Source organism: Cavia porcellus, unplaced genomic scaffold (assembly GCF_034190915.1).
Source record: "Cavia porcellus strain 051 isolate PalLab524CR breed Dunkin Hartley unplaced genomic scaffold, mCavPor4.1 scaffold_8, whole genome shotgun sequence".
Lineage (NCBI taxonomy): Eukaryota > Metazoa > Chordata > Mammalia > Rodentia > Caviidae > Cavia > Cavia porcellus.
The window spans coordinates 47,238,391-47,248,719 of record NW_026947491.1 but is presented as its reverse complement, the minus strand read 5'-3'; the positions used below and the strand labels follow the sequence as shown (position 1 = coordinate 47,248,719).

The 10,329-nt window shown below is 31.1% G+C and overlaps 2 pseudogenes; both read right to left on the bottom strand.

Annotated features, from left to right (window-relative positions):
• Positions 1 to 2,138: 2,138 nt before the first annotated feature.
• LOC134477465 (olfactory receptor 6C1-like) lies at positions 2,139 to 2,996 on the bottom strand (annotated as a pseudogene).
• A 3,099-nt stretch (positions 2,997 to 6,095) lies between these two features.
• Positions 6,096 to 10,329, bottom strand: LOC100712945 (olfactory receptor 6C3-like; annotated as a pseudogene).

The following is a 10,329-nucleotide window of genomic DNA, read 5'->3' as shown; positions in this document are numbered from 1 at the left end:
TTGGAAAATTTTGAAGTTTTATTTTTAGAAAAACAAAAGTGATTTTTTAAAAAAACATAAATTATATATATATATATATATATATATATATATATATATATGCAGACTAGTCCAAAACTTTAGAGAGAAATTTTCAAAACATATAAGGATAATAAATTGAAAGCCTATGTACATGTATGATTTTTAATATATTACCCATATCAAGTTTTGTGCTAGTTTGAAATAAGATATGACCCCCTGGTACCGATAAAAACGAAAAAGACAAAACAAAAAACAACAACAACAACAACAACAACAACAACAAAAAACCGAAATAAGATATGATGGAATTTCAGAAAATTCTCCGTAATTAATGTCTTTTTCTTTACTATTATCTACAGTGTGTATATTATGTGTGCATATTGAGTGAATACTGAGAATTAAATATAAGTGTGAATTTAATACTACACCTAACGTTTATGATTAATGACTATGACACTTTATCAATAAAAAAATTTATGACAACAGTATATCATATTGATCAATACATTATTTTGTATTTGCTGAAATAATTTATTTTTCTAATATAATTTCAGATTTGGGGATTGATACTAGGAAATTAGATAACTCTAGATATTGGTTTATGCATCTGAGTCAACATCACAGTATTTTTGATAATAATGATCATTCTTTGAAACCAAGACAGAAATCTTAAAATAATGTTTCAAAGCCATTTTAGTAGACACTTAGTGCCATGATTTCCACAAAGCTGAGCACGTAAATTTCATTTTGTGATCTAATATATATTTCTGATTATGTTACTCCTATATTAGCTCTGGGTTTAGGTAGGGCAGAGGCATTTGCACTGAATTTATTTTAAGGTAACACTGGCTATTAGATTGTGCTCACAGAGTATGGGAGAGAGAGAAAATCAAAAAAACAAAGAATTCAATAAAATTTCTTTTACTAAATGAGATATTTTTAACCTAGTTGTGAAGAAAGAGTTAACGTGCACTACTCTCATTCATAGAAACAATTTACAGTGCTGCAAATCACACATTATATGAAAAAAAAAACACTGTAATGACCTGCTGTAATTAACTCCCTAAGATTTCACAATGAAGCAATTGGACTGTGATATTTGAAAATGACTCTGCTTCGCCTGCCTTGCAAGCAGGCAGTCATGAGTTCAATCCCCGGTACCGATAAAAAGACAAAAAAAAAAAAAAAAAAAAAAAAAAAAAAAAAAAAATGACTCTGCTTGTTGCATTTTGACATGAAAAAGGGAAAATTTCCATGAAAATGAATGAATTAAGTCATAGCAGATATCATTTCATGTTTTAAAAATACCAGTAAGGCGTTGTTACTATTTTAACTCCATTACTAGCCATTGTATTTTCAATGACATAACTTTGCTTTACGTAGTCTTTGCCTCGGTACTGAGTTTTTGTCTGTAAGTGAAATGCAGGTGTATTAAAATGGGAAACAAAAACATGTTTCAATATATAGTAACCTAACTCCATTGTGTATTTTGTTCTTGAGCTCTGGCCTTGTAGATAGTTCACTTAAGTTTCTGAGGCTGTGCCTTCTCACATCCTTAGAATTGTCTTCTCAAAGTGTTTAACACCTAAAAAGGTGACCAATAAATTTTATTCAATTATGTCATTTAAAATCAGTTCCAAGTACAATTGCAAGATAGTAAAATATATTTCTAAAAAATAAGTAAAAGTCATAAAACCATACTTTAGTGTTTAGTAAGACATGTCCATATTTATAAAACATATTCCTTTTTTCTAGATATAATTTCTGCTGTTTTCATCAGTTTTGCACTCAACAAAACTCAAGATATAATTTTATTTATGAAATCACACTGTTTAAAAGCACATAAGGTACAAATGACAAAAAAATGGAGTGTCAGAAACACATGAAAAGTAAATTGCACAAAAATATATCAAAAATATGTTTTCAAACCATTAGGAAAAGGAAAGAAAAAACAAGGAGAAAAAGATCAAATTGACTTGAATGGGCTCCTGAAATTACCTGTTTTTCAAATTTTCCTTCAACATGACACTGCCTCCTGACACCACAGTATTTTATGCATTTGAGAAAAATACAGTCTTGTAAGCCATATTCACAAAGGCTTGCTTGACTTGCTGATCTCACAGGCTATAAATAAAGGCATTCAGCATGAGGCTATAGAGATGTTTAACACAGCCACTCCTTTGCTCAAAGATATACTTTCTCCTGCAGAAGGCTTAATGTACATAGAAATGCAGCTGCCATATGAAATGGAAATGAGAATCATATGGGATAAACAGGTAGAGAAGGCCTTTGTCCTCTGAGAAGTAGAAGGAAATTTGAGAATAGCTCTAACTACATATATATATATATATATATATATATATATATATATGGGATAGGAATATTAATATTAAAGTAAACATTAGACTAAACACAGCACTATATATATATATATATATATATATATATATATATGTATATGTATATATATGTATATATGGGACAGGAATCTTAATATTAAAGTAAACATTAGACTAAACACAGCACAGGAAAATCCCATTATCTCTAGGAATTTTGTACCTGAACAAGCACTTTGCAGCATAGGAAAATAATCACTAGTAACAGCAACATAAGTGGAGGGAAGATGAACAAGAATGAAGCCAATCAGAAACCAAAGACAAGCATCGTGCAGACTTTTGGATTCACGATGGTCATGTAATTCAGAGATTTGCAGATGGCAATATAGCGATCATAGGACATGGAAGCCACAAGATAAAATTCTTTGACTCCCAGCAGAATAATTGAGCTATACAATCATTAAAAGAAATGGTTTTATTTCCTGATACAATGGTGCGCAGAAATTTAGGAATTGTGACAGTTGTAAATGAGACTTTTACTAAAGAGAAATTCCTCTGGAAGAAATACATGAGGATCTGAAGATGGGAATCCAGTGGAGTAAGGGTGATAATAGTCAGATTTCCAATGATGCTGAGCATGTAGGTGATAAATAGAAGCACTAAGATGACAGCCTGGATCTTTGGTTTATCAGACCACCCCAATAGGATAAACCCTGTTATTTCTGAATGGTTTCTCTTTCTTTAGTTGTGGATATTGTTCTCTTGCACAATTTACAGGTGAAAAATCAGACTTGGAGTATGACAAATTTACAAGAGTGGAGCTAGAATTGTGCTCAAATTGTGTACCATGCCCACATTCCAGGGAAGTGAAAAGTTATGTGGTAATGACAATGATCTTTAATTTCCATTCTTACAGAATAAAACTGTGTAGTGGAATCCTGTTAAAGAATAGTTTAGTTTCAAAACTCCAAAGTTCCAATTTCTGTCCAGAATATATAGTAAAAGTACCTCTTAAACATTACTGGTTGTACTACCAATTTGTACAGCCATAATGAAGAAAAGCATAGAGGTTCACTAAAAAACTAAAAATAAAACTACCAGATAATACAGTTATCCTATTCCTTTGTCTATTCCAAAGTGAATGAAATCAGGATGGAAAATAAATATCTATATGTCCACATTTATTGTAGCACTACTAACCAAATACACAAGGTCAAATCAGCGTATGTGTCTATCGAAAGATGAATGGATAAGAAAAACGTGATATATATGCAATTTGGAACATTATTCATGAAAAACATTTTGCAATTTTCTATAACATGGATAGAACTGTAGGACATTATATTCAATGACAAAGACAGACGCAATAAGACCAGTTTCACTTGCTTTCTCTTCTATGTGGAAACTTAAAAATTATCCTGAAAGTAAAATAATGAGTAAAAGATATTTTAAATGATTGGTGGGAGTAGGGTGTATATATGTGATCACTGCATGCAGCCCAAATATCAAACTAAATTCTGTTAATCTGTACAAAAATGTAGATGATGAAAAATTTTAAAAATACATTGATATTCTCTACTTTGAAGTGATAGGCAAATAGTTTGTAAGGCAGTATTTCTTTCTGCATAACTGTTACCTTAATGATTTCTTTTCAGACAGAATCGCCTTCATGTTGTTTAGTTTTAGACACTAACCCTTTGTGTAAAGGTTTCATTAATTGAAAAATATCAAAAATAGGAAAATGTAATTTTTTAAAATGTGATCATATTTGCCTTAGTGACCTGTCAGATTTTATAAATTACCACATCTTTTCGAGCTCCTATTACTCCCATACAAGAAGTCAGATATCCTGAAGCCCTTACCATGAGCATCTCTCATGTTAGAAATAAAAGGAAGCAAGGTATACAAAACAATGTGAAGTACCGTGTTCTCTCATGCTACTTACTGCATTTGAATGTCTTTCAAGTTTTCTCAGATTTGGGTCTCAGCCTTATTCAAAGTATTTGTCCTTCCCTGTGTTAGTTGTAATATTAAAAATACTACTATTTGCAAATTTATTCAATTAAACATATAAAAATTTTCAAAAATCTATTTAATAGTTTCATTTAATTTATGGAATAATAAATTTTAATATTTTATGACCAAAATTTAAATTACTTTCCCATAATATATGTTCATAGGAAAGAGAGACACTATCTAGTTTTGAATCCATTTCACTTGCTGAGTCTGCAATCATTTAATCTTCTATGCTCAGTTAGTTTTATCTATATAGTTTCTTTCATAGAGAGGTCAATGTCATATGATAGTGCAGTTCATGTGACAAACTAATTTGTGTGAAGCATTTGGAAAAATGATTATCATTTAATGAAAGCTATATGGACTTTTTTCAGAGAAAATATTCCTAACCACTGAGCAAATCTCTGGGATTAGGATGATATGTTATGTTAAAAGTGATGTTTTAACTAAACAGTAGTTAATTACATAAAAGCAAAATAGAATAGGTATACCTGATTGTATGTGTCACATTTATACAATTGTTCTTAGCATTTTTCTTTTACTTTTTCTAAATGGCACTGACCAGTCCCATTATTTCATATCTATCTCCTCCACCTTATTGCCACACATATATCAATATGTGCACACACACTCCAAGTCTACTACCATCATTAACCAGTACTTGATCACCACACTTGAAGCATAGTAAATATACATAGGACATCAAAATTGTTACCTGGATCACTTCATTTCTCTGATCATCACTAGTAATAAGGTTAACCTTTAGGAGAGTATAGACATCAGCAATAACATAAGTGACTATTACTAGAATTGTAAGTAGGGCTCTATAATAACATCTCTCCCCACTCTTCCCGTATTCACACTACACTAGGCAATGTATTCACTTTACAAGTGCATATTAATCTCATACTCTTCCTCACTCACCACACTTAGGTATATTGAAATCTTTGTGAACCTCTGTGTATTCTTGAAAGTTATTCCTGGGTCTTCAAGCCATTTCAACATATTTCAGTTCATAGCATAGTTATGTTAAATGTAAATGAAACATATGTTTAAGTAATTCATGCTTAGTTTGTTTTTGAACTGCATTTGTCATCATAGTTCTCTAAGTTGTAATATATAGAATTAATCATATCTGTGTGTGTATATATGTGTGTGTGTGTGTATATATATATATATATATATATATATATATATATATATGTTGTTTAATATGTGTTTTGGAAAGTATTTCTCTCATATCAGTTACTTGATGAAAGGTATTTCCATCCTTTCCCTAAAATTCCCCTTTTTGTGTAAATTTAAAAGAAATGACCTGTAAATTATTGACATAAATTAAAAGAAAACTTGATAAAACATTTATTTAGTGGATTTCACTACACTTTGAGAGAGTGTGATAAGAGAATTTGCTTCATTTTATTTGTGGTGTGGGGATGCACATATGCATGCTAGTTTTGTTTTTAACAATGTTTAAGTAAAGCAGCAATTGTGAAGCATAAGTTTATTTTCAGGCTTTAGTCAATTACCTCTTATTCAGTTAAACCCTCATGCAGAACATTAGAGATCTTTTACAAAGCATATCTGCTGAAACTTGCTTTATTGGTCGGATCTTAATTTTTCTTTCTACCTTATGAAGTTAAAGAGCTTTTTGGAACTTAAACAAATACATTGGAGAAAAGGATGATTATTTACAGCAATGTGTAGGAAGTGTGGGGCAGATTCCTATTTATACCCATGAACACGTCCAGCACTGTACCAGCATTTCAGGCCCTGGCTCATGACACGAGTGTCTTCAGCCTGAATGAAGAAAAGACTCCTCAGGAGAATCCACTGAGTAGTTACCAGACTTATTTTATTACAGTTTCTTTTTACTGTATTTTATAATTATTATTTGTGATTGTGCTTAGAGAAGAATGAATGGCTTATGTTTCTCGATCATGATATTTATGCTAATTCTCAGTATTTATATTAGTGTATATAGAAGAAAGGCAAAGGAAAAGCAGGCTTATCAAGTAATACTTATAGTAGTTTTATAAATAGAGTGTTTGTTAGAATTTGTACACAGCCTCCAATGATCATAATGTTATTCATTAGTTAGCCACTTATCATATAATTAAGAAACAAGAAATTAATAAGAAAATTATTGACTCAAAACCTGATCAATTTCTTATGTGATACCATAAATTCAAATTAGTATCACAGAAAGTGCAAGGGCTTTATCACTATAAAGACATAGCTTTAAAATGTAAATAGGTCATATAAAGGATTTGTAACTTTGAATGAATTACTTATGTTTTAGGTTGAATTTCTCTGTTTAAAGTACAGTTTAAATTTGGAGAACATTCATGAGAGTGAAATAAAACTAGGAAGTTAAAACTCTCACTAAATCAAGTCACATTTAGGCTCTAACCATAGCTATATCAATTTATTTTTCTTTTGGTTGAATTATTTTTTTTAACTTTGAGTAGAAAACACATACCTTTTGTGATTTACAGCATTATGTCTTCCCACGTGTAGCTTCTGTTACATAATATCTTACTTAGCCCTTAAAACTCATGTGAGAAAATTTTATCCTTTTTCCCAAAGAAACATTGAAGCTCTCAGAGATCATATAGTTTCCTTTCCTTCCTATCTCTAGCAAAAGGCAGTGTTCTTAAATTACAGTTTTCCATTAAAGAAAGAACATTATAAGCTGAAAAACACAGACAGAGCTAGTACAGAGCTCCTTTTCATCATCAGAAAATAAATAAATTAATGGAATGAAAAAAGCTCGTATACATTTCAAACATTTTCTTATATCATGAATGAAAATATTACCTCAAAATAGACTGTGTAGGAGAATCAGAAGATGAACTGTCAAATATTGAAACAATGCTGAAATATACGTTTTTCCATTGTTATTTATATGCCTGACTTATTTCTGCTTTTCATATTATGTCTCATAAAATAAAAAGGCAGGTTTTTATAACAGACACTACACAGTGTAAATCAACTTGTCAAGTGGGGTTTACCTCTATAAACCATTATAGTAAATATTTTCATTATTAATAATAATCAAAAGTTAGTGATGTACTATTTTCTATTCATAATTAAATGATTTTCTATTCATAATTAAAAATGAATGATTACACAAAAACTACACATGCTTCAAAAACAAACATCATGGTCCCTTTCGGATTACCAAGGACGGTGAAGTCAGTGAGCTCCGCATGGCAGGTAATTGTGAGATGACTAGCAGAGGAAAGTAGAAAGTTCAGTTCCTTCATTCCACTATTGTTCTTTCTGGTTACATTCATTCTTGTTATTAATGAATTCCATATATTTTTATAATGTTATACAGTGTTTTATGAAGAAAGTTTCTGAGGCCCTGTTTTACTGGGTGGTTCCTTAAAGTGTAAATAAGAGGGTTCAAAATAGGACCAATTGACTTATTGAGAACAGATACTTCTTGGGTCAGTGATGCTCTTTTATCAGCTGAAGTTTTGACATAAATAAATGAGCAACATCTGCCTGAGATGGAGATGACAATCATGAGAGCATAACAGATAGAGAAAGCCTTCCTCCTCAACTGGCAGAAGGGATTTTCAGAATGGTGCGAATGAAACACAAGTAGAAAAGAATCATAAATGCCAGTGTGAAAAGTAACAAAGTAAAAAGATGGCTACTTCCTTGGTCAGTGAAGTTCTTTGATTTGCTAAAGGCTCAACATACATGAATATGCAGCTTCCATAGGAGATGGAGATAACATTCATTTGAGATGAACAGGTAGAGAAAGCCTTTTTCCTCTAACTGGCATAAGGGATTCTCAGAATGGTGTGAATGACACATATATAGGAAAGAATCACCAATGCCAGTGTGAAGAGCAGAATAGCAAAGACAAAGTAAAGCCAATCATCTCTAAGAACCAAGTGTCTGAGCATGAGAGTTATAAGATGGGGAAGTAATCACAAGAGAAGTGATCAATGACATTGGAAGAACAGAAATCCAAGTGGAGGATCAGCATGAGTGGTGGGAATATGGTCAGAAATCCTGCCAGGAAAGAACAAAAGATCAGAAGCACACAGATTTTCTGATGCATGAAGGAAATGTAGTGCAGAGGCTTGCTTGTGGCCTCATACTGTTCATAGGACATAGCCATTATAAAAAATTCAGATATTTTCAAGAAGATGAAGAAAACAGTTGAGCTAAACAGATGTTACAGGAAATGGTCTTGGCATTAGTAATTATTGAACAAAAAAATCTTTGGATGAAAACACCAGTAAATGTAATCCCAACCGAGAGAAATTTCAGAGGAAAACAAAAGAGTCTTTTTAACTGTGAAAGCAACAAGATGCAAATCAAGGTTAAGTTTCCTTATGATACTTAATACGTATATTATAAAAAAAAATGAAAGTTACTGTCTAAAGTTTTGGGTTGTCTCATATACCAAAGGGTACAAACTCAGTATGACTGTGTGATTTTTGAAGTTAATCTTTTTCTTTTAACAGTATCTATTGCTGCAATATGAAGCAAAATACATAGTATTTAATGTGAAAGCCTTGAAATTTTAAATAGAAGAAAATATCTCCAGTGAAGCAAAGGTGTGGGCCCTTACCCTTGTAAGAATTTTTGCAGTTTCTACTCCCTTATTTGGGAAAACAAAATCTTAGAGTCACTAAACATTTTTAAAGTTCTGATATTTCTTGTTGTATAACAAAACTTTCTTTATGTGCAATATACCTTTGAATCAAGGTTTTCTAAAACAATAGACATTTTTTTAAAATTTCAATTTATAAATTTTAAAAATGAAGTATAATTTTTCTTTTAATTTGATGCCATTTAAAAACTTACACAATTTGTTGGTGAAATTGATGACAAAACTACAACAATAGCTTAATACTACTGATGATAATTTTTATTCTTATCATATATTCTTTAAGCATGATCATGGAAATGAATGTGGGTGAAAAGATGAAAACAAATAAAATCGTTGGTTGTACACAATAGTAAATCAATTTTATTGATAAGAAAAGGCCAGAGAAGTTAATTAAACCTCACAATGCAATAATGTAGATCAGCAACATCCTGCTGTAGTTTTATACTCATGGCTTAATAACTATTTTTATTATAGTTTGTTTGTCGTTTTGTCTTCAATCCATCGTAGGTAAAGAATAAAGTCACAAGTGAAATTTTGTAGCCAAAATATGCAATCTCCTCATTCCTGAAACTAATTTGTAAGAATAAATATTTTTTTTTCACAGAATTTACTTTAGTGAAGCCATAGTCTAAGCTGTAACATTTATGGCCTCTATCTGTCCTATTCTGTCCTATCATGAGCAAGTGGCATTTTGTCTGTAACGTAATTTCTTAGTTTCTATAGAGACAACTGAGGATTCAGTAGGTGATGAATGAGAAACATGATTTTGTACTTTTATTCTTTTATATTTATGAATATCAACAGTCTTGTTCTAGGAATACACTTATCTAAAAATGGCATATAAAAATGGAGAGGCTGTTGATATAGTTGGAAAATAATTATCATAACGTTCATGGTAATAAAGATTCTAGCATGGTAACTGATGAATCCATGCAATTTTAATTTTTTGTAGCTTAAATCTTTTTACATTTTACTTAATACTTTTCATGTTATGCTTGGTTATTTAGAACTGTACTGTCTGTTCCCCATGTATTTGCAGATTATCTAAATAGATTCCTATTACTGAATTCCAGTTCAACGCTATTAAGGACTGAATATTGAGCATGTATATTTCTTAGTCCTTAAATTCATTCATTTTTTGGACTAGAATTTGATCTATCTTGTCGTGTGTTTCATTTATTCCTTAGATATATCAGTTGAGTGAGTAATTGAGACATAAAAGTAGAGAGAAGGAAAACAACTGGAATGTTTACTCTGAAAGAAAATCTTGGTTTGGGAGACCCCGTTATGGAGGATCAGAGACAGCAGTGCTCACGACAT